General features: G+C 49.9%; 1 protein-coding gene across 8 annotated transcripts in view; it reads right to left on the bottom strand.

The window, feature by feature from the left end:
* The window catches only part of ANKRD11 (ankyrin repeat domain 11), a 249941-nt gene extending 235959 nt beyond the window's left edge, over positions 1 to 13982 (bottom strand). For 3 of the 8 annotated variants that reach the window (XM_021932295.2, XM_009197069.4, XM_017953686.3), the window contains exon 1: positions 13595 to 13980. The gene's annotated coding sequence lies outside the window, so the exon portion shown is untranslated. Of the gene's footprint in view, positions 1 to 13594 lie in introns of all 8 variants that reach the window. The other 5 variants (XM_021932296.2, XM_003917322.5, XM_017953685.3 and 2 more) reach the window with 2 other exon arrangements.
* Between the last annotated feature and the right edge of the window lie 10721 nt (positions 13983 to 24703).

Raw genomic sequence — 24703 nt, 5'->3', positions numbered from 1 at the left:
CAGAAATGCACATAGGACTATCACCGTAACAAAAAAGAAGGAAAGCCAAATTGGGGTTGGTTTTTTTGTTTTTGTTTTTGTTTTTTTCAATGTCCTTCAAATCTATGTAAGACATCTTCTTCTACACAACTCATAGGAAAAAAAGATCCTTCTGAGGTGAAGCAACCCAACGCCTCCATACCACAACTGAACATTCTCCCGCAGCCCGCCTGGTAACTCATTACGTTCCAAAGAGAATGGGTCTCAGGTCTCAAGGACCCACTGCCCCCCAAAAACGCAACCTGGACATCCTGCTGACATAAGCAATTGAGCAGCATACGAACGTGTCCCTTTCATCCCTGCTGCCCCCAACAGTCACCCCCTAGTGTGAAGCTGCCTGTGGAGGCCATGTCCTCTCCTCCAGAAGCTGGCTGTGCACAGTTCTCCGGCACAATCATCACCTGCACCACTGAAGCGAGCAGCAGCTTCTGCCCGTGATATTTCTCATTAGGACTTTCCACAACTCTTGAGGCTTAATGCAAATGCCTTATTCCCACGACTAACATCAAAGAACCACACCACAAAAGGACTGAAACTGGGATTATTCCTAAATTTCTCAAGGACGAGGTAATCTGGAGGTTAAACATGCCTGAACTGAGCTGTCCTCACTTGGGCCCTCCAGACCTTTCACTTGTTGGGTGCGTAAATAATGACCTAACGTTTTTTCTTTCCCGAGATGGTCTCACTCTCTCACCGGGGCTAGAGTGCAGTGGCATGATTTCAGCTCTCTGCAACCTCAACCTTCAGGCCTCAAGAGCCACAACTGTGGTACCTGTGTGAGTAGTGGGTCCTCCTGTCCCATCAGCAGCAAGTCATGCCACCACCCACCCCACAACCCAACCCAGTCCCTGAAGATTCAGGTGACAGTTAACTGACTTCAAGAGAGTGCAGCATCACTAGAAAAACATTAATCACAGCCGGACGCAGTAGGGAGACTCCGACTCAAACAAAAACAAAAACAAAAAAAAAGAAAAAAGAAACACTAATTACAAGGAAAGTTTGCCTCCTAGATAAAACACGTGACCTGATACAAAAAATATCTAGGCCTGGCACGGTGGCTCACGCCTGCAATCCCAGCACTTTGGGAGGCCAAGGCAGGCAGATCGTCTGAGGTCAGGAGTTCGAGACCAGCCTGGCCAACACAGAGAAACCCCATCTCTACTAAAAATACAAAAAAATTAGGCCGGGCGCGGTGGCTCAAGCCTGTAATCCCAGCACTTTGGGAGGCCGAGACGGGCGGATCATGAGGTCAGGAGATCGAGACTATCCTGGCTAACACGGTGAAACCCCATCTCTACTAAAAAATACAAAAAACTAGCCGGGCGAAGTGGCGGGCGCCTGTGGTCCCAGCATCTCGGGAGGCTGAGGCAGGAGAATGGCGTAAACCCGGGAGGCGGAGCTTGCAGTGAGCTGAGATCCGGCCACTGCACTCCAGCCTGGGCGACAGAGCCAGACTCAGTCTCAAAAAAAAAAAAAAAAAAAAAAAATTAGCTGGGTGTGGTGGCGCATGCCTATAATCCCAGCTACTCGGGAGGCTGAGGCAGAAGAATCACTTGAACCCAGGAGGCGGAGGTTGCAGTGAGCTGAGATCATGCCACTGCACTCCAGCCTGGGCAACGAGAACGAAACTCCGTCTCAAAAAAAAAAAAAAAAAAATTTAAATTAAATTTTAAAAAGGCCAGGCGCGGTGGCTCACACCTGTAATCCCAGCACTTTGGGAGGATGAGGGGGCAGATCACGAGGTCAGGAGATTGAGATCATCTTGGCTAACCCAGTGAAACCCCGTCTCTACTAAAAATACAAAAAATTAGCAGGCCGTAGTGGCGGGCACCTGTAGTCCCAGCTCCTCGGGAGGCTGAGGCAGGAGAATGGCGTGAATCCAGGAGGCAGAGCTTGCAATGAGCCAAGATCATGCCACTGCACTCCAACGTGGGTGACAGAGCAAGACTCCATCTCAAAAAAAAAAAAACATTAATCCGGGCATGGTGCCAGGCACCTGTAGTCCCAGTTACTCAGGAGGCTGAGGCAGGAGAATGACTTTAACCCAGGAGGCAGAGGTTGCAGTGACCCGAGATCGCACCACTGCACTCCAGCCTGGGTGACAGAGCGAGACTCCGTCTCAAAAAAAAAAAAAAAAAGGAAGGTGGCAGGCCAGGCTCACACCTGTAATCCCAGCACTTTGGGAGGCTGAGGTGGGCGGATCACCAGCCTATCCAACATAGCAAAACCCTGTCTCTATTAAAAAATACAAAAAATTAGCCGGGCGTGGTGGCGCACTCCTCTGATTCCAGCTACTCCGGAGGCTGAGGCAAGAGAATTCTTGAACCCAGGAGGCAGAGGTTGCAGGGAGCGAGACCGTGTCATTGCACTCCAGCCTGGGCAACAGAGCAAGACTCCATCTCAAAAAAGAAAAGGAGAAGGAAAAAAAAAAGGAAGGAGGGGCCAAGCTGTGCTGTCTGATCTCAGGCCCTGAGAGCTGTTCTGTGCCCACTGGCACAGTAGTCAGTGCACGAGTGAAGGCCACCCAGGCCCTTATGGGTCTCGATGGCAAACCCAGTGCAGTCTAACAACCAAGACGGAAACTGCATTGTGGCAGTGTCAAATTGTAGAACAATCTCCCTCAAGGTAACCCCGGAAAAAAGTAAAATGTTGGCTGGGCACGGTGGCTCATGTATGTAACCCCAGCACTTTGGGAGGCCGAGAGGAGTGGATCACGAGGTCAGGAGTTCAAGACCAGCCTGGCCAACATGGTGAAACCCCATCTATACTAAAAATAAAAAATTAGCCGGGCGTGGTGGCGGGCGCCCGTAATCTCAACGACTCGAGAGGCTGAGGCAAAAGAATCACTTGAACCCCAGGGGGCGGAGGTTGCAGTGAACTGAGATCATGACACTGCACTCCAGCCTGGGCGACAGAAACAGACTCCATCTTTAAAAAAAAAAAAAAAAAAAAACAGTAAAATGTTCTCATGTGAGGGAAGGGCTGGTTAAGAAAAGGACTCAGCCAGACTCTGGAGGGCTTATGTAAAAATAAGCACAAAGAAAGAAAGTGTGCCACACAGGGCCTCCCCTACCCGGAAGCAACTTCCTTTAAGAGCCCTGGACCTGAGTACACGCAGGGCAATGAGGCATGTCCAGAACACCGACTTCTGCTCCCCATTCATCTCTGCATCTGCAATTACGCTGAAATGTAATTTAGGGCGCTGACAGAAACACTGCGGCCGGAGACAGCCACCCAACAAACCAAAGGGCCCGGTGCTGCTGCCCCGCACACAGACAGACCACAGAGGCTCATACCCAGAGGGAGGCTGCACACCACTCACTTGAGGCAACTCTCCAACATTCACATGAGCTCATAAGCCTGGCACAGGTTTCAACACATTAAATGTTTCTTGCATAAAATATTAAGCATCAGCCGGGCGCGGTGGTTCACGTCTGTAATCCCAGCACTTTGAGAGGCTGAGGCAGGTGGATCACAAAGTCAGGAGATCGAGACCATCCTGGCTAACACGGTGAAACCTCGCCCCTACTAAAAATACAAAAAATTAGCCGGGCGTGGTGGTGGGCGCCTGTAGTCCCAGCTACTTGGGAGGCTGAGGCAGGAGAATCGCCTGAACCCAGGAGGCGGAGGTTGCAATGAGCCGAGATCAAGTCACAGCACTCCAGCCTGGGCGACAGAGGCAAGACTCCGTCTCAAAAAAAGAGAAAAAAATTCTAACTTTTAAGATTTCCAACCAAATATTAATTAGGTATCTATTAATACGTGCGTAGAAGTAGTAGAAGATATAAAACAAGTCCAAGATGAGCCTAACCGTGTAGCTGGGCAAACAGAATCCCTCTTCTTCTATGCTGCTTCTAGCAGCAGGCTTCAACCTCCAAAATCTCTACTCCCCTTCTATGTGGACCCAAAACTACTGTCTTGGTCCACACTTTACACTGTCCTGACAAAATATCTGAGGGCACATACCAGAGCTGCTGAGCTGAGCAGAGCCAGCAGGTACCCATCTAACACAAGGCTCTGCCCCTCAAGACTTCCCCAAATAGCCATTTCCTTTCCTCAACTGAGATGCCCACTTCTCCCTCCAGAATGTGGGCAAATGACACCAGCAACATCCGCATCTGTCAAATGTCTCCAGGGCAGAGAATGGAGTATGACATACAGTAGGCACAAAGTAAACAGCACCCAGCTTCTGTTCCACCGCCCCATTCCCCATTCCTGCTTTCTTTTCTGTCTCCTTTGCTCCATCCTTTTACGAAGCCACTCTCCTAACTAATGTTTGCCCCATTCCCCTCACTGGGAATCAATTCGTCTTCTCTTTTTCCAAGTCTTTTTAATGAATACCTGCTAACAAACACTATTAAGTCTTCACAATTTGCCTACACAGTCTGCTTTCCAAGTCCCCTCCCTGTTTCAAGTTTCTCCAGGTTCTCTTGTAAGGATCTTCTTAAGACTGCACATGATGTCTTGTGCCTGTAATCCCAGCACTTTGGGAGGCTGAGACAGGAGGACAACTTGAGGCCAGGAGTTCGAGATCAGCCTAAGTAACACAGTGAAACTCCATTTCTACAAAGAATTTTTAAAAATTAGCCTGGTGTAGTGGCGCATGCCTGTAGTTCTAGCCACTCATGAAGCTGAGGTAGGAGGATCACTTGAGCCCAGGAGCTCAAGGCTGCAGTGAGCTATGGTCACGCCACTGTATCCACCCTGAGTGATACAGCAAGACCTTATCTCAAAAAAAGAACAGTTTAGGCACCACAGTGCTGCAAAGTCAGTGCTTTCATCTAGCCCATCCACCACCTGCAAACTCTGACACATCATCTTCCGCCTCAAAAAAAGTCAGCAGACGAAATTCAGGTCTATCATTGCAAACTCTATACAATCCAACTCTAATCATGCTTCCAGTTTCATCTGCTACCATCTTCTTTGATGGGCTTCATGTTCAGACAGGTTTGGCTGACATTCTCACGTTACATGCGGCCTTCCCAGCCTTTGTCCACAGCCTTCCCACAGTCTAACATGCCCTTACTCTGATTTCTGCAGTTACATTCCACTGATTCTTTTTTTAAAACAGAAACATAACTTACAGTTAAAAAAAAAAATAGCACTTCTTCCGTTAAATCTCCCAGGTCACAGAGCCTTTCTCTCCTCCGATCTGTTATCTCTCTTTTCATAAAAACCAATACTTAATGCAAGCTTTAGTCAACTGAATGCATCTTTCTCCCAGATCTTAGAGCAGGAGGCCACAGCGCTGCACACAGTGAACAACCAATGAACATCTGTGGAGGAAATCAGTGAAACGTCAGAAAAAGCAGAGTTTGTCTAGTTTTAGAAGTCCCTTCCATAAAACATGGCGCTCCTTCCGGCTAAATGAAGACACAGAGCTGTTCTCCCACCGTACAGCGCACCGCACCCCATCTGGAAAAGCAGTCAGGTGAGCCACAAATCAGCCACACAGTGCTTTGCAAACATGCCAAATGTGCGAATGGTCACAAAGACATAAAAAAAAAAAAACACACACAGACTGCCCTCATGAAAACTGCCAAGGTCATGAAAAACGGGAAACACTGAGAAACGGTTACAGACGAGATTAAGAAGACATGATAACTAAACGCAGTGTGGGATCCTGGATGGCATCGGGGGACAGCAGGGAACATTATTGGAAAAACCTCCAGCTTGCTCATCCCTGGAACCTGTGAATGCTTTCGGTTACATGGAAAAGGGAATTAAGGTTACTAATCAGCAGAGAGGGAGATGACCCTGCAGTGTTCGGGCGGGCCCAATGTAAACACGAGGATCCAAAAGTGGGAGAGGGGCCAGGCACAGCAGCTCCAGCACTGTGGGGGGCTGAGGCGGGAGGACTGATTGAGCCCAGGAGGTTGAGGCTGCAGTGAGCCTTGATTGTGCTACTGCACTCCAGCCTGGGCAACAGAGCTGAGACTCTCTCTCCAAAAAAGGGGGGTGGGCAGCAGAGGAGCCAGAGAGATGCCACGAAGCTGGCTTTGAAGACTGAGGAAAGCACTGCAGGCCGAATGCCAAACGCAGGCAGCCTCTGGAACACGGAAAAGCCAAGAACACAGATTCCCCCCTGGAGCCTCCAGAAGGAACCAGCCCAACCTACCTAGATTTTAGCCCAGGCAGATCACGTTAGGTTTCTAATCAACAGAACTATAAAACAATAAATCTAAGGGTACAGTGGTTAGTTATAGCAGCACTAGAAAAGCAACACAGGCAACACTGACACAAGTCCCAGCACTTCTCCAACGTCTGAGAGCTGTTGTCCTTCTCTCTTCCTCACCCTCCATCTGCCTTCGCTCACCCCCTGAACCCATGTATTTACGGGCTTAGAAGAAAGCTATTAAGGAAAAGGTATAGGTTAAGTTCTAAGACAGATTTTCTCCTCAACTCTCTAAAACTTCACTGTACCATTAGCTTCTACTAAATGTCCTTTTTAACAAGAGTCAGTTTCAATATCATCTTTTAAAAGCCAGTCATCCAATGAGAACCCAAGTTTAGCAGAATCAGATCTAATCACTTTGCCAAAGAAAAATAAAGTATGAATGTAAATCTCATTAAGGCTACATATGCTTAACATCACCTAAACTGTAAGTGCAAGCGCATACCACTTTTCTGAGTTTCATACTAAAAGATACTGGATACAATTCAAAGATACCTCGTGTCAGGGGAAAAATTCCTATGAGAAAATGTTTTGGCCGGGTGCAGTGGCTCACGCCTGTAATCCCAGCACTTTGGAAGGCTGAGGCAGGTGGATCACCTGAGGTTGGGAGTTCGAGACCAGCCTGACCAACATGGAGAAACCCCGTCTCTACTAAAGATACAAAATTAGCCGGGAGTGATGACTTATGCCTGTAATCCCAGCTACTCGGGAGGCTGAGGCAGGAGAATCGCCTGAACCCAGGAGGTGAAGGTTGCGGTGAGTCAAGATCACGCCTGGGTAACAAGAGGGAAACTCCATCTCAATAAAAAAAAAGAAAAGAAAAAGAAAATGTTTTGAGTGTTAGCATATTTAATATATTAAGCTCTAAAGAACTTCAAATTTCAGATAGACTATTCTCAAAGTAACAAAAATATCTATGTATGTAATTTAAATAAATTAGGAGCCAAACATACAATTCTAGAGAAGAAAAAATTCGCAAAGTCTAAAAATTCCTTGAAATCCGAAATCAACTGTAGGGTTGTGGAACACTAACACGGCAAGTTCTCAAAAATCCGAATCAACTGTGGGGTGGTGGAATACTAACACTGCAAGTTCTCAAGGCGCTCTTTGGCCTCCTGAAAGCTGGATTTCTTCTTTGTCACCATCGGAAAAGGCAAAGGTTATTTATGCTCTGCACACCCTTTAATCAGCCAGACATCTTAGTCAAAATCATGTTTAAAAACTTAATTCTTTCAAGAGTGGTGCTCTGGGGTTTTTTTGGTTTTCTACTTTTATTTCCTGTTTTGCAAGATGTAAAACCACATCTAGAAACATGGTGGATACTAACAAAGCTTGATTTCTTAAGAGAAAAATAAGGTCCTTCACTGCTTCTTACCTTCTCTATTTTAGATACGTTTAAACAGTATAGCCATAATGATTTCAAGTTTACATCATCATCCAGAATTAAATCAAAGTCTTCTTTGATTGTGCCAGATATAAATGCAGTGGTAAGCTAATCCTAACTCTAGTAAAACCTCAGGAACGAAGCAGCCTACGCAATCTTCCCTTTACTTGGAAATACTGCATTCTTTATCCTAAGACGTTAACATCCTAAGTCTAAAAAGTGCCATAGGGAGGAGAAGAAGGGCAACTTACTATCAATGTACCACAAAAAGAGATTTATTTGCTAATTTTACATGAAAAATAACCTCTGATATCAGAAAGTTATTAAGCATTTACAAATAACATTTCAATTTCAGCCATTCTTAAAAATCACATTTCTCAGAGTTACGTAACGAGGGGGAAAGTTTTATGAATTTTACCATGACAGAAGAAATTTTCATATAAGTTACAAAAATGTTTTGTTGAGAAAAAGCCAACATTTTCAAATAATGAGCAGGTACACACTGGTTGTTTTACAAACGGAAAAAAGAGCCCCTACAGATTTCCAGTATAATAAATAATTCACTGCACAGATGCGAAGGACAGGCCTGGAAACAGGTCTCACCCTCCACCAGCCACGAGGACGCTGTAACTGAGACAGCAGCACCCAGACACCTGCCTCAACTTTGAACTCCAAGAGAAAGAGAGAAAGCAGGTGTGGGGAAGCCCAGAAGACTGGGTTTTTGGTCAACAGGATTCAGTCCTTTAGGACCCTGAAAAACCTTAGCCGTACAAACAGGATAGGTTCCTTTTATTTCCACACCGAAAACCCTCTTAACCCTTTCTTCACAGAGCCAGCTTTAGAACTGTGGGGTTTCTGGCCGGGCGCAGTGCTCACGCCTGTAATCCCAGTACTTTGGAAGGTCGACACAGGTGGATCACCTGAAGGAGTTCGAGACCAGCCTGACCAATATGGTGAAACCCCGTCCCTACTAAACAAACGAACAAAAAAATACAAAAATTAACTGGGCTTGGTGATATGTGCCTGTAGTCTCAGCTACCCGAGAGGCTGAGGCAGGAAAATCGCTTGAATCCAGGAGGCAGAGGTTGCAGTGAGCCAAGATCGCACCACTGCACTCCAGCCTGGGAGACAGAGACTCTGTCTCAAAACAAAACAAAACTAAACCGTGGGGTTTCTTAGACCTAGAATAGTGTCTGAATGTTTTCAACCACAACCAACCAGTTTCCCTCCACCAAATACCCTTGCCCCTTACTGTAAACCCAAAAAGCTAAAACAAGTCTCAAGCTCCCAAATATACCCATAGTCTTTAAAAAGCAAAGTTTTGCCAATTACCTAACAGTTTCATTTAAAACGAAACTTTGAAAACCTAAACATATGGGAAAGTCAATAAGGCACACTTCCATTTCGTTGTATTTCCCTCCAAAGGGATTACTTTTTCTTCATTAAAATGCTAAAACTTTCACATGACTGCACCTGTTCAGTTACATGTGACCAGAGGGTACTCAAAGCTACAAATGAAACACCTAATTCTCATAAGCAGCAGCAGCAAACGACACTCAGTCCAGACTGATTTCAACCCATCCTTTATAACAACTGAAACCCTGATGGAAACGATGAGGAAATCCGAACAAAAACTGCCTCTGGCCTTCTACTTTGGCCTAAAAACAGCAGTCCTACTAAAAGTGCTTTCACAGACATGCACTTTCACAGAAAGCACTTTCTTCCCACAAAGACAACCCTCCCTTTAATTACGTTTCTTTATCTCTTGTTCTGTCTCCATTTTGAAAACTGTGTTCCCACCTTTATCTCAGTTATAAAAGCAAACTTATAATGAAAACAAATGGGGACCGAGCACAGTGGCTCATGCCTATAATCCCAACACTTTAGGAGGCTGAGGTAAGCCCAGAAGGCTGAGGCCTACGCAACATAGGAAGACCCCATTTCCACAAAAAGTAAAAATAAACTAGCTGGGCATGGTGGCACATCCTGTGGTCCCAGCTACTCAGGAGTCTGAGGTGGGAGGATTGCTTCAGCCCAGGGAGTCAAGACTGCAGGGAGTCAAGGCTGAAGGGAGCTGTGTTCACGCAACTGGCCACTGCACTCCAGCCTGAGCAACACAGTGAGATCCTGCCTCAAAAAAAAAAAAAAGAGGACTTACTAAAGGAAGTCCTATTAAACTAAGACGCAAAGGCTGAGTGGGAGTTATCCTGGAGTTTGCAGGGGATCTGCATGGGAGGCAACGAGAGGTATGTCAAGGTCATGCCACAAACTATGGCACGTGGCCCAGCTGAGGAAGAGAAAGGCCAGTGTAGCCAGAAGGACTGGAAGCTTGGGTCAGGGGTCAAGAATGGGGCATGGAATCAGAGTTAGGCCACAATCACCACTGTTATCATAAAAATAACATTTGAGGCCAGGCATGGTGGCTCACGCCTATAATCCAAGCACTCTGGGAGGCCGAGGCAGGTGGATCACTTGAGGTCAGGAGTTTGAAACCACCATGACCAACATGGTGAAACTCCAGTCTCTACTAAAAATACAAAACAATTAGCCATGCGTGGTGGGAGGCACCTGTAATCCCAGCTACTTGGGAGGCTGAGGCAAGAGAATTGCTTAAACCCAGGAGGTGGAGGTTGCAGTGAGCCAAGATGACGCCACTGCACCCCAGCCCGGGCAATGGGCGACAAAGCAAGACTCCATCTCAAAAAAAAAAAGAAAAAAAAATTCCAAATTAAGAGAACACATACTGAAAACATTTCAAGATTTCAAGACAATAACTTTTAATTCTTTGAATTCATTCCATTTTGCTATAAAGTTTATCCAACGAGCCACACTGAATTCCCACAGAGCACTGACTACACAGCAGTCATAAACTGACACAGCATGCCGTCAGACAAGGAATGCACCATCATTTTCACCTCTTAACTACAACTACCTTGCTATTAAGAGACACTCATCCATTACACTTACCATTTGAGGATGAAGGGACTTACACAGGGTAATGGACACATCAAAACACTTATTTTGGCAACAAAATGCAGATTATTTTCTGAACCAGCATTTACTGATACTCTCTAATTATGTTATTTAATTGATGATGGGCTCACTGCCCATATGCAAAATAAGTCTCCTCTTATATTTGATGAAGCATAACCTTTCTATGTCAAATCTACCTTAAAAGGCACAAAAAGAGGCTAGGCACGGTGGCTCATGGCTGTAATCACAGCACTTTGGAAGGCCAAGGCGGATGGATCACAAGGTCAGGAGTTCAGGACCAGCCTGGCCAACATGGTGAAACCCCGTCTCTACTAAAAATACAAAAATTAGCCAGGTGTGGCGGTGGGCGCCTGTAATCTCAGCTACTCAGGAGGCTGAGGCAGACAATTGCTTGAACCCGGGAGGCGGAGGTTGCAATGAGCCAAGATAGCGCCACCGCACTCCAACCTGGGCAACAGAGCGAAACTCCAAAAAAATAAAAATAAAATAAAATAAAAAGGGGCACAAAAACTTCTTGGAAAAATATTCTCCAATACAAACAGCATAGTTTCGTTAACTCTATTTATAGGGACTTCTACTTGTCACAGTATCAACACTGTAATTACAGCTAACATGGCGGCCACTTAGCAGCAGCAGCCCATCTGGGTGGGTGTGATGAAAGGCATTGCTGGTATGGGGTGACCAGCATGGCCGGTCGAGAGAAAAGCATCTGATGGTGGCAATGCAAGTTAGAAGGCTGACACAAATTAGAGCTGCAAAAGAGGAACTCAGGCTTTAAAGGTGACACCTTTAAAAACGAACTTCTGGTAAATTGTGTTATGTATATTTTACCACAGTAAAAATAAAACAGAAGAAAAAAACTGCTGAAAGTTTCAAGTTTGGGTCAAATTTAGCAATATCTTGTAGGGAGGGAACTTTTCAACAAACTCAAGAGGCATCACAAAGAACAGAGAAAACGTCATAGCAACTTGGTCTTTGTTCCCTCCCATCCCATTCCATTCAGACGGCCAGCCTATCAAATGAGATCCTGCTCTTCGGGGAGAAACTACAGAAAGAGGAGAACAACAGCTGAATGGAGGGTGGGGGAGGCCACGCCAACTATACGAGGTCACAATGAAGGCTGAGCAAGACATCCGCCCCCCACCTTTTTTTTTCTAGTTTAACTACTGTAGCAGAGTAAAATCAGAGGACTTCTGTAATCATTCCCTAACAACTCGAAGTCTTCCAGGGCAGCCAATACTCACCAAGAGAAATCAAGGTCTCAGAAAAACCAAAAAAACAGTCTCAGGGTCTCTGATTTTGAACTACCCACGTTATGACATAGACTAGGTCTGCACACAACAAAAACAGTAACTGTTTCGATGGCACTTTTTCCACAAGTAATATCATCTTGTATTGGCTGAGTAAGTGTCAACATCCCAAAAACGATCAAAAGATTCTCTAAGTTTGGCAGTTCAACCACTGTGCACACTTTTATTTCTCATTTCAAGCGTTAAGGATATTGCTCAAATGACTGCATAAAACTCTCTCCTCGTATAAGAAAGCTGAAATCTAATTTCTCTACCAAAAAACCCTGTTCTTGCAAATGGATACAAAACTACTTATAACCTACAAAAACCATGAATCCTAAGCATGTTACATCTTAACTGTGTAGAAGGAAAACACTTCTAAAGCATAGGGAACTGTGAGACCAGCTTCATCTTCCCAAGCCTCTTCCAAAACTTCTTGGAAGCTGGTATACAAGATTAACCTTCCAAAAACACAACAGAAGCAGAAAATCTTAACGGGGCACTGCGAAAAGAGCAGGCATCGAGAAACATCAAGACTACCCCCCCCCAACCTTCCCAAACGACACAAATACAAGAGTTAACAGTACAATCCCTCTTTGAGAGGGGACTGAATCAATGTGGCAGGGCCAACCCTACACACACACACACACACACACACACACACGCACGCACGCGCGCGCGCGCACACACACACACCACACACACAGCTACCGCCCTGCCAGGGGATGATGAAATGAGGAACGGAAATTAACATTTCAGGCAACGTCTCACATTGTTCCTTGAGGCCAAGGGCTGCTGTTGCAGCCGCCACCGCCACCGCTTTCCTCCCAGCCACCCCCCTCCCCCCGCCCGCCCTCCCCCCCCCCACCCCCCCCCACCGGCCCGCCTACCCTCCCCCCACACCCCCCACACGGCTGCCCGCATTCCTGCCCCTCCTCGGCCTACGCGCGCCTCCTGCAACCCCGACGCCCCCAGGTCCCCAGTTCGCCCGCCCCCTCCGGCTCGGAGCCCGAGAGCCGCCTGCTCTCATTTCAAAACAGCGATAATAATAGGGACGCTGAGAATAACAACTACGACCAGCACCGGGAAGGCGCCCCTCTCGCGGGTCAGAGGTCGGCGCCTCCGCTCCGCAGCACCCGGCGCCCCCTGGCAGCCCCTCCCGCAGCCTCAGGTCCCCAAGACCTCCAGGCCCGCCCCGGAGCGCCCCGTCCGCCTCTCACCGCCGCCTCGGGCCCCCGAGGCCCGCCCCGGAGTCCCCCGGCCGCCTCTCACGGCCGTCCCGAGCCCCCAGGCCCGCTCCGGAGCCCCCAGTCGCTCCCTCACCGCCGCCGCGGGCCCCCGGCCACCCAGGCCCGCCCGGAGCCCCCGTCCGCCCCTCACGGCCGCCTCGGGCCGCCGGACCCCTCTCACGGCCGCCCCGACCTCCCAGGCCCGCCCCGGAGCCCCCTATTGGCCCCTCACGGCCACCCCGGGCCCCCAAAGACCCCCGGCCGCCCCGAACCCGGACACGCAGGACCGCCCCGGGTCCCATTATTGGCCCCTCAGGACGGCCCCGGGCCCCGAAAGACCCCCGCCCAGCCGGCTCCGGCCCCCAGGCCTGCCCCGAGGCCCGCGGCGCAGCTCCGCCACCGGGGAAGGCCTGCAGGCCGCAAGGCCGCGCAAGTACCCCGTGCCCGCCCCGACCACCGCCCCCAGGCCAGCGGCGCCTCTCACCGGGCTCCGAGGGCTGCGCGGCTCCGCGACGGCTCAGCGGCGGGGCGCGGGCGCTGCCCATGCAGCCCGCGGCCGCGTTTCCCGGGCCGCGCGGCCCGAGCGGGAAGGCGGCGGCGGCGGCGCGGGCTCGGGCCCGGCAGACCTGCGAGGGCCGGCGGGAAGCGAGCCCGCCCCTCGGGCGCGCCCACGGCTAGGGCGAGCGCCGCGGCTCCCGGTGCGGACGCTACTGAAGGGGCGTCTGGCCGCGGGCTCGGCGGCGGCGCCTCCCCGGCTGAGGCCCTCGGTCCATCGCGCACCGTCTCAGGGCGGCCTCTGGCTCCAGGACCCAGCGGCGGCTGCGGCGGGCGCCGGCCGCATGAGACGCTCCCGCCCATTGGCCCGCCGTATCCGCCACCGCCATTGGCCCGCCCCGGCCGGCCGCAGGGGCTGCGCACGTCACAGCATCGGGAGTTAGTGCGCTAATGGAGTGAAGGGGAGAGGCGGGATTGACAGCCTCTGTGGCGGCCCGGAGGCGGGACTAGGAGGACGCCACGGTAACGATTGGGCAGGGTCCTGCGTGAGGGCGCACGCGACACTGGAAGTAGCGAGCAACTGGATTGGCTTCCTCCGTCGCAAAGGAGGGTGGGTCTTGCATTCTCGGGCCTGACGATTGGTCTTTCCAAGTGCCGGAAGCAACGGGGATGTGCTCTGGGAACAAAATCTGGTATTGAACTGCTGCGAGACAAAACGTCCGCCTCCAGGGGCCGGAGCGGCGGTTGCCTGTCGAGTACCCGTGGTCTTTTGGCTGCACCCGGGCATCTCGGGCCACGTCCGGCTCGGCCCCCGGAAGGCCCGGCCTTCGGCCGCGTTGTCCTGGAGGGCGTCACGGGGCATGAAGAGCCCTGGGCGGCGGCCAGGGGAGGGGACCGGGACATCGGCGCGGTCGCTCGGGGCTCCCGCGCGGTGACTCTTGCTCTGCCATCGAAGAGAACGGCCCTCGGGCGCGCCGCAGCCCCTGCCTTGGTAGTTAATCCTCCAACACGCGAAAAAGGTAGATGAGAACTGGTTTCCTTTGCAGCTAAAATTAAGCTTCTGGTAAGTGTGGATCCTGTTCTAAGTGCACCTGTGTTTTCCTCCAGAACTAAACCAAAAAAGTAAGGTGAACAAAATCGGTGCTCCTTTCAGTTTCTTTTCAATTCTGCATGTTACTGGGGCTAAGACAACTGGTTAGCACGCTATTTACAAGCCTCAATTTACGAAATAACGGAATTGCAAAGTCCAGGGTAAATAGGACCTGAGGACGGCCTTTTTAGTTGGGCAACACGCAGTGTGGTCGAGAGATCAGTTGTTAAACCGCCCCTATTCAAATCCCAGCCCTACCAGTGACTAGCGGTCACCCTGCAGGCTTTGTCTCTCAGATCTTCAATTTCTTGATGGGTAAAATGGGAACTACAAGTAGCACCTTTTTCTTTTTTTTTTTTTTGAGTCAAGGTCTCACTCTGTCGCCCATGCTGGAGTGCAGTGCTAACTGCAGCCTCGGCTTCCCGGGCTCAGAGGATCCTCCCACCTCAGCCTACTAAGTAGCTAGGACCACAGCCAGGCATCACCATGCCCGCCTAATTTTTTAAGTTTTCGTAGAGACAGGATCTCTCTGTGTTGCCCAGGCTGGTCTTGAAATCCTGGACTCAAGCGACCCTCCCTCCTCGGCTTCCCAAAGTGCTGGGATTAGAGGCATGAGCCACGGTGCCGGCCAGGAGCACCTATTTCATAGGCCCATAGGGAAGATTAAATGAAGGGGCTGTGTGTTCCACGGTGCTTGGCACGTATGGGAGCTCTGTGGAAACATTAGTTATGCTGTAACTGGACCTTCAGCCTTCTCTAGGCAGCCAGATTTCCGGCTCCACCCACAGCTAGTCACGTCATTGGACGAGGGGTGAGCACCTGATAAAAACAGCCAATGTATGGGCTGATCTGCGTTCGTGAAAAGGTGATCCAAGGGTTTCCATATTTGCCTCACTAGAAGTATCTGCTAAAATGGACGAAATTCAGAGTCCTGGACCCCATCATCACCTATTGAACTATTCTAGATGAGAGGGAACTAGGCATTGGTATTTTTTTATTTTGGGCCCTTACAATACTCATCATTGGGAAAATTTGAAAAACGTCAACCTAAGCAGTCAAGCTCGCACTCGGCAATGTTTCCCCTAGGCTGAGGGGCAGTGGCGCTCACAGGGGCGGTCAGCGCAGTCCAGCTTCAAATTCCTGGGCTCAAGTGGTCCTCCCGCCTGAGGAGCTGAGATTACAGGCATGCACCACCATGCTCAGCTATCAAGCGAATTTAAAGTACAAAATATTAATATGAATAAGCAGGCAGTTGGCCTCGGAAACAGAATCTGAAAATACACTAAGGTAAAAGCAAACTGCATTTCGACAGAAGTAGAACCTATATGATAGAGAAAAGAAATGCAGAGTAAAGGGAAAGAAGCCAGGAAATGCATTAATTAGAAAATCTTGGCCGGACGTGGTGGCTCATGCCTGTAATCCCAGCACTTTGGGAGGCCAAGGCGGGCGAATCATGAGATCAGGAGTTCGAGACCAGTCTGGCCAATATGGTAAAGCCCCATCTCTACTAAAAAAATGCAAAATTAGCCAGGCGTGGTGGCGCACGCCTGTAGTCCCAGCTGCTCGGGAGGCTGAGACAGGAGAATCTCTTGAACTCAGGAGGCGGAGGTTGGAGTGAGCCAAGATCACGCCACTGCACTCCAGCCTGGGCGACAGAATGAGACCTCATCTGAAAAAAAAAAAGAAAATCTTTGAGGCGGGGAGCGGTGGCTCACGCCTGTAATCCCAGGACTTTGGGAGACCGAGGTGGGTTGTGGGAAGGTAGGGGATGGTCAGATTTGCATGAAAGGATGGCTCTGAGATGAGGAACGCACAGGAACAGCGGTGTGGATGGAGTAGAGCCACGGTTGGACCGAAGACAGTCGGTAAGGTATTGTGGGCTGTAAAAGAAGGGTTCAGGGTGAGGTTAGCATTGCCTGGAAGACAGCTTTAAGGAAGGGGCGGTTTGGGTGAAAAAAGAGTTGAGTTTTGTGCACTTAAAGTCTGAGATGTTCTTTGGGCCTCCTGCGTGGGTAATGGGTACAGGGCACGAGGGGAGCAGCACCAGAAACCAGAGCCACAGCCAGACGGAAGCAGGAGCAGGGAGGCCACTGGGGTGCAGCTGTGCCCCTGGCCTAATAGCAGCAGGGCACCAGTGAAGGTTTCCAACACAAGGCCTAAAGATCAGATTCCTATTTTACAACGTCACCCTGGAAACAGCGTGAAGGGAGAAAGGCCAGGTGGGAAGCTGTCATAGTAGTTTGAGTAGAAACAGAGCAACGGGAGGATGCAGAGAGGCCGGGGAGGGCCAGGCAGCCAGCACAACCCCAGGGGCCATGGGGACAGCTGCTGGAGAGCCAGCACTGCCACAGCCTCCAAACTGGAAATTAAATTTTGATGGGACATTTCATTACGGGCAATTAATTTTTAAAACATTCTGTGGGCCAGAGAAAACCCCAGATCTACAAAACCCTGATCTGGAGCCCCGATGGGGCATCCTCAAATAGTTGGCCTGGGATGCTTGTGTTCTTTAAGGCGGTCCCCTGGGCCCACCCTGGAGACTCTGATTCAGTAGATCTGCAGTGAGATTCAGAAGTGTGCACCCAACCGGGCACAATGGCTCACGCCTGTAATCCCAGCACTTTGGGAGGCCGAGGCGAGTGGATGACCTTAGGTCAGCAGTTCGAGGCCAGCCTGGCTGACATGGTGAAACTCTGTCTCTACTAAAAATATAAAAATTAGCTGGGCATGGTGGCGGGCGCCTGTAATCCCAGCTATTCGGGAGGCTGAGGCAGGAGAATGGCTTGAACCCGGGAGGCTGAGGCCTGGGCAACAAGAGCAAAACTTGGTCTCGACAAAAAAGGGTGCACCTGGCCAGGCGTGGTGGCTCAAGCCTGTCATCCCAGCACTTTGGGAGGCCGAGTCGGGCAGATCACGAAGTCAGGAGATCGAGACCATCCTGGTTAACACGGTGAAACCCCGTCTCTACTAAAAATACAAAAAAATTAGCCGGGCGTGGTGGCGGCGCCTGTGGTCCCAGCTACTCGGGAGGCTGAGGCAGGTGAATGGCGGGAACCCGGGAGGCGGAGCTTGCAGTGAGCCAAGATCGTGCCACTGCACTCTAGCCTGGGCAACAGAGCGAGACTCTGTCTCAAAAAAAAAAAAAAAGGCCGGGCGCGGTGGCTCCCGCCTGTCATCCCAGCACTTTGGGAGGCCGAGACGGGCGGATCACGAGGTCAGGAGATGGAGACCATCCTGGCTAACACGGTGAAACCCCGTCTCTACCAAAAAAATAGAAAAAAAAAACAAAAAAACAAAAAAACTAGCCGGGCGAGGTGGCGGTGCCTGTCGTCCCAGCTACTCGGGAGGCTGAGGCAGGAGAATGGCGGGAACCCGGGAGGCGGAGCTTGCAGTGAACCAAGATGGCGCCGCTCACTCCAGCCTGGGCAATAGAGCGAGACCCCGTCTCAAAAAAAAAAAAAGTGTGCACCAAGGTGGTCCAGGTGCCATCTAGGAAAAACACTCCTGGCGTCACCTTCCGTCTCCAGAGCCTCCAGCCTCCCCGGTAAGGCGTCACCTTCCGTCTCCAGAGCATCCCAGCCTCCCCGGTAAGGCGTCACCTTCCGTCTCCAGAGCATCCCAGCCTCCCCGGTAAGGCGTCACCTTCCGTCTCCAGAGCATCCCAGCCTCCCCGGTAAGGCCTGGTGCTTACAGTGCCCACCCCGGGATGCCTCCATTGCTGCTCTGCAACTGTGTTTACTATAACCCAGCCCGCCCCACCCTGAGCTCTTGAATTCATTCAGCAGACACTGATTCGGAGCCTGCCACTTACCACTTACTGACCTAAGAGCTGTGGATTCAGCTGTGAACCCAACTAAGTCCCTGACAAAGGTTCTTACATTCTCGGGTGTCTCTCTTCCCTGAAACAAAGAAGCTAATTGTTCATTGAACCTCAGCCACATGTGGCTCCAGGAAAGACCCAGTTTGGGTAGCCAAACACTCAGGCACTGCCTCTGACGATGCTCTCCCAGATGTGGTGGCCCATGGGGAAGAGCCCAGTGCCAGGCTCTCCCAGATGTGGGACAGCCGCCCTTCTGGGAAGGGATGTGCAGACTTCATTTTGCGCCTAAGGAAAGGCTTGCAAGGCTCCTCCACAGTCCTGCTCCTGCATGACACCCCACTCTCTGCTGTGGACCCACCAGCAACTGCGTGCACAGTGGGACCCTCTGCCTCTTCCTTACAGATGGGCCAGAGGTCACTGTGAAGGGAGGCCGCCCAGCCACCTGCATTCTTTCTGCTTCCTCTTTTCCATAAGTGGCAGAAATAGGCAGAGCAGGCCCACCTCTGGCCTTTCCCCTCTGCCTCCTCCCCCGGGACCTGTGGTGAGAACTGACAGCTCAGTTTGAGTCCGGCAGGCCTGGCCTCAGCCCTGTGGTCAGCCCCAGCTTCCAGCATTCCTAGCATTAGGATTTGGAACCCAGGCTCATTTCAAAGTACATTTTGATGTGTCTTGCTTCCCAGTTACCATAACTGTGGGGTATCACCTTCCAGAACTCAAAAGCAGGGGGAGCTGAGGGATGAAACAATATCAGATATTCTGGGAGCCCCTGACCTCAGCGTCACTAAAGCTACACCCAAGTTTTTTGTTTTGTTTTGTTCTGAGACAGAGTCTTGCTCTGTGGCCTGGGCTGGAGTGAAGTGGCATGATCTCGGCTCACTGCAACCTCCACCTCCTGGGTTCAAACAATCCTACCTCAGCTGCCCAAGTAGCTGGGATTACAGGCGTGCGCCACCACACCCGGCTCATTTTTGTATTTTGAGTAGTGATGGGGTTTCACCATATTGGCCAGGCTGGTCTCCAACTCCTGACCTCAGGTGATCCACCCACCTCTGCCTCCCAAAGTGCTGGGATTATAGGCGTTAACCACCGCACCTGGCCAATTTTTAAAACTCTAAATCCCATATTTCGTCAGCAGCCCTATCAATTGCAGTGTCTATTGCCAAATACTATTTTCTGTTCTATTTTATCCCCAATTTTTATTGTGGTAAAATACACATAATATGAAATATACCATCTTTTTTTGTTTGTTTTTCCTTTTTTTTTTTTCTTTTTTTCTTTTAGAGATGGGGTCTCGCTCTGTCCCCCCACTCTGGAGTGCAATAGTGTGACCAAGACTCACTGTAACCTTAAATTCCTGAGCTCAAGGGATCCTCCCAGCTCAGCCTCCTGAGTAGCTGGGACCACAGGTGTGAGTCACCACACCCAGCTAATTAAATTTTTTTTTTTTTTAGAGACTGGGGTCTCACTATGTTGTAAGGCTTCTCTCGAACTCCTGGTCTCAAGCAGTCCCCCAACCTCAGCCTCCCAAAGTGCTGGGCTCACAGGTGTGAGTCACTGTGCCCAGCATCATAACATCATGTTGTAAACCTCAAATGTATATAAAAGTATTGAAAAAAGGTAAAAAGCTAGACTTTTTTTTTTGAGATGGAGTCTCGCTCTGTCGCCAGGCTGCAGTGCAGTGGTTCAAGCAATTCTCTTGCCTCAGCCTCCCAAATAGCTGGCACTACAGGCATGCACCACCACACCCAGCTAATTTTTTGTGTTTTAGTAGAGACAGGGTTTCACCATGTTGGCCAGGATGGTCTTGATCTCCTGACCTCGTGATCCGCCCGCCTCAGCCTCCCAAAGTGCTGGGATTACAAGGCATGAGCCACCACGCCTGGCCTTTTTTTTTTTTTTTTTTTTTTTTTTTAATTTGAGACAGAGTCTCGCTCTGTCGCCCAGGCTGGAGTGCAGTGGCTTGATCTCGGCTTGCCGCAACCTCTGCCTCCCGGGGTCAAGTGATTCTCCCGCCTCAGCTGCCTCAGTAGCTGGGATTACAGGTGCCCATCACCATGCCCGGCTAATTTTTGTATTTTGAGTAGAGACTGGGTTCCTCCATGTTAATCAGGTTAGCCTCGAACTCCCAACCTCAGGTGAGCTACTGGCCTCGGCCTCCCAAAGTGCTGGGATTACAAGCATGAGCCACCGCAGCCGACCTACTTTTAAAAAGTCATATTTAGACCGGGTGCAGTGACTTATGCCCGTAATCCCAGCACTGTGGGAGGGCGAGGTGGGCAGATGACCTGAGGTCGGGAGTTCGAGGCCAGCCTGGTCAACATGGTGAAACCGTTTCTCTACTCAAAATACAAAAATTAGCTGGACATGGTGGCACATGCCTGTAATCCCAGCTACTCAGGAGGCTGAGGTGGGAGAATTGTTTGAACCCGGGAGGTGAAGGTTGCAGTGAGCTGAGATCGCGCCACTGCACTCGTCTGGGTGACAATAGCAAAACTCCATCTCAAAAAAATAAAGGCCGGGCACGGTGGCTCACACCTGTAATCCCAGCATTTTGGTACGCTGAGGCGGGTGGATCACCTGAGGTCAGGAGTTCTAGACCAGCCTGGCCAACATGGTAAAACCATCTCTACTAAAAACACAAAAATTAGCCGGGCATGGTGGCAGGCGCCTGTAATCCCATCTGCTTGGGGGGCTGAGGCAGGAGAATCGCTTGAACCTGGGAGGCGGAGGTTTCAGTGAGCCGAAATCTCACCACTGCACTCCAGCCTGGGTGACAGAGCAAGACTCTGTCTCAAAAAGAAAAAAGAAAAAAGTAAACAGCTAGACTTTTAAAAAGTCATATTATCTGGAGAGAGAATTTTCATTCTTCCTTTCCAATTTACATGTCTTTTGTTGCTTTTCTTCTCTTTTTGTTTTCCAGAGATTAGTTCTCACTATGTTGCCCAGGCTGGTCTTAAACTCCTAGGCTCGAAGGAGCCTCCTACCTTAGCCTCCCGAGTAGCCGAGACCACAGACGAGCACCCCACAGCCTGCACGTTTTACTTCCCTTAGTTTTCATTTTTACTTTTTTAGAGACAGGGTCTTGCTCTGTCACCCAGGCTGGAGCTCACTGCAGCCTCAAACTCCTGGGCTCACTCAGCCCTCCAACTCCTGGGCTCACTCAACCCTCCCGCCTCAGCCTCCGAAAGTATTAAGATCACAGGCATAAGCTGCCACGTGCAGCCTGTACCTTTCACTTCTTTTTATTGCCTAATTATGGCCCTATCCGTTTTGGTGTCATTTTAAAGTCTAAGTATATGATATGTTTTTTTCTCATTATATCACAAATTACATACTTATAATCCAACCGGGAAGGTTGGGAGTACAAAAAAAAAAAAAAGAAAAAGTCGCTGGGTGCGGTGGCTCACGCCTGTAATCTTAGCACTTTGGGAGGCCGAGGTGGGGGGATCACCTGAGGTCAGGAGTTCAAAAGCAGCCTGGTCAACATGGAGAAACCCAGGAGACGGTGGTTGCAGTGAGCCTAGCTTGCGCCACTGCTGAGCGAGACTCCATCTCAAGAAAAAAAGAAAACTTCTCAGGACTTTTCCTAGTAAGGCTGTCATAACACTGCCTGATGTGTTTTATGTAATGAATTGCAGACTGCAGAAAGCAGGGACTTAGTTGGGAAAATTAATCGTGCACTCATTCAGCAAAGGTTCCAGTGCCTGCTGGGTGGAGACACGGTGCCAAGCACTGCCGCAATAGCAGGGAGGAAACCGAACACATCTCAAATGTCATCCCAGCAAGGACTCCAGTCTCTACTCCTGTGTGTGGTTGTACACAGTGCATGACACAATACTCTTTCCAGCTGCTCCTTGGATTTGGGAAGCAGCCGAAGATTTATGGGCCATGGAGGCTCCGTCCATCCCTGGAAATCAGCCCTTGGGAATTCAGCTGAGTTATGTGGTTAAAGCCGTCATGACAGCCATCCCCTGGCTGGGCCAGTTCTGGGAATAATACAATGCTTATACTACAGGATAGCCAATTCAAAACTTCTTACTAGTGCTGAATTCAGTAAAGGTTTAATAACACATTCCTCAAATCCTCAACAGTACTTTAGGATGTCTCAGCTAGAGACGGCTTGCAAGGGATGATTATCATTATTATTATTATTATTGAGACAGAGTCTCGCTCTGTCACCCAAGGCTGGAGTGCAGTGGCACGGTATCGGCTCTCTACAACCTCCACTTCCCGTGTTCAACTGATTCTCCTGCCTCAGCCTCCTGAGTAGCTGTGATTACAGGCATGTGCCACCACGCCGTGCTAATTTTCCTATTTTTAGTAGAGATGAGGTTTCACCATGTTGGCCAGGTTGGTCCTGAACTCCTGACCTTGGGTGATCCACCTGCCTCAGCCTCCCAAAGTGCTGGGATTACAGGCGTGAGCCATGAGTCTCATATGACAAGTTCCCTTTTAAAATGTGTAAAACTCACAGACACCTTTGTCTGGAAAAATTGTTTCTTTGATTTTTTGTTTTTTGAAACAGGGTTTCTATCACCTAGGCTGGGGTACAGTGGCAAAATCAAGGCTCACTACAGCCTTGACCTCCCAGGCTCAAGCAATCCTCCCACCTCAGCCTCCGGAGTAGCTGGGACTAGATCTACATGCCACCACCCCCAGCGATTTTTTTTTTCTTTTTTTTGTAGAGACAGGGTCTCACCATGTTGCCCAGGCTGGTCTCAAACTCCTGGGCTCAAGCAATCCTGCCTTTGCCTCCCACATTGCTGGGTTAACAGGCATGAGCCACTGCACCCAGCCAGAAGATGTTATTAATAACATTTCCAGGAAATTTAACAGGTAATGTTTCATATGTTAAGAAGCAGGAATCACTTTGGGAGGCTGAGGTGGGAGGATTGTTTGAGGCGAGGAGGGCAACACTGCAAGTGCCCAGGCAACATAGCAAGACCTCAACGCTACCAAAAGTAAAAACCCAGCTGGATATGAGGCTTATTTGAGCCCAGGAGGGTAACACTGCAATGAACCATGATCATGCCACGGTCCTCCAACCTGGGAACAGAGCAAGACTCCGTCTTAGAAAAACAAAACAAGGCCGGGCGCGGTGGCTCAAGCCTGTAATCTCAGCACTTTGGGAGGCCAAGACGGGCGGATCACGAGGTCAGGAGATCGAGACTAGCCTGGCTAACACGGTGAAACCCCGTCTCTACTAAAAAAATACAAAAACTAGCCCGAGGTGGCCCGAGGCGCCCTGTAGTCCCAGCTACTCAGGAGGCTGAGGCAGGAGAATGGCGTGTAGACCTGGGAGGCGGAGCTTGCAGTGAAACTGAGATCCGACCACTGCACTCCAGCCTAGGCGACAGAAGCCGAGACTCGTCTCAAAAAAAAAAAAAAAGAAAAAGAAAAAAAAAACAAAAACAACACAGAGGCTGGGCGGTGGCTCGCGCCTGTAATCCTAGCACTTTGGGAGGCCAAGGCAGGCAGATCCGCGAGGTCAGGAGGTCAGAGACCATCCTGGCTAACAGTGAAAACCCCTCTCTACTAAATACAAAAAATTAGCGAGGCGTAGTGGTGGGCGCCTGTAGTCCCAGCTACTCGGGAGGCTGAGGCAGGAGAATGGCGTGAACCCGGGAGGCGGAGCTTGCAGTGAGCAGAGATCGCGCCACTGCACTCCAGCCCGGACGACAGAGCGAGACTCTGTCTCAAAAAAAAAACACACAGAGAGGGCATAGGTGCTCAGTGTCATATAAATTAATACATTTTATTACTGAAACCCGGTTTTACTCTGCCAAGTTTAAATTTTTTTCAGAAACATTAAAGAATATATTTTGTATGAGTTAAATATAGAAATGCTACTGGCTGTTCCAGAGTTTTAGTTTTAAACTACTGTCAGTCATTCTTCAGTGGTCCTGTGCACCGTCTCCACGCTGCAGGGAGGCCGGCTCCTCTGGGCCCCATGGAGTAATGGTGTTGTCTTAGCCCAGATCCTCCTGGACAAGCGCTTCGGTTCTTCCGTTTACTGGTAAAGTGTTGCAAACATAGTCTATGGAGTTTGTTCTATTTTGTCTGTTCTGTTTACGAATCTGTAACTTCATATAGGACTGCCTTAAGGCCAGAGTAAACTGTCAAGCTAAATAAAACATAAAACAGCAGGGACAGGCCGGGCGTGGTGGCTTCTAGCACTCTGGGAGGCT

This window comes from Papio anubis, chromosome 18, assembly GCF_008728515.1.
Source record: "Papio anubis isolate 15944 chromosome 18, Panubis1.0, whole genome shotgun sequence".
Taxonomy (NCBI): Eukaryota; Metazoa; Chordata; class Mammalia; order Primates; family Cercopithecidae; genus Papio; species Papio anubis.
The sequence above is the reverse complement of the archived record's forward strand: the minus strand, read 5'-3'. Positions and strand labels throughout refer to the sequence as shown.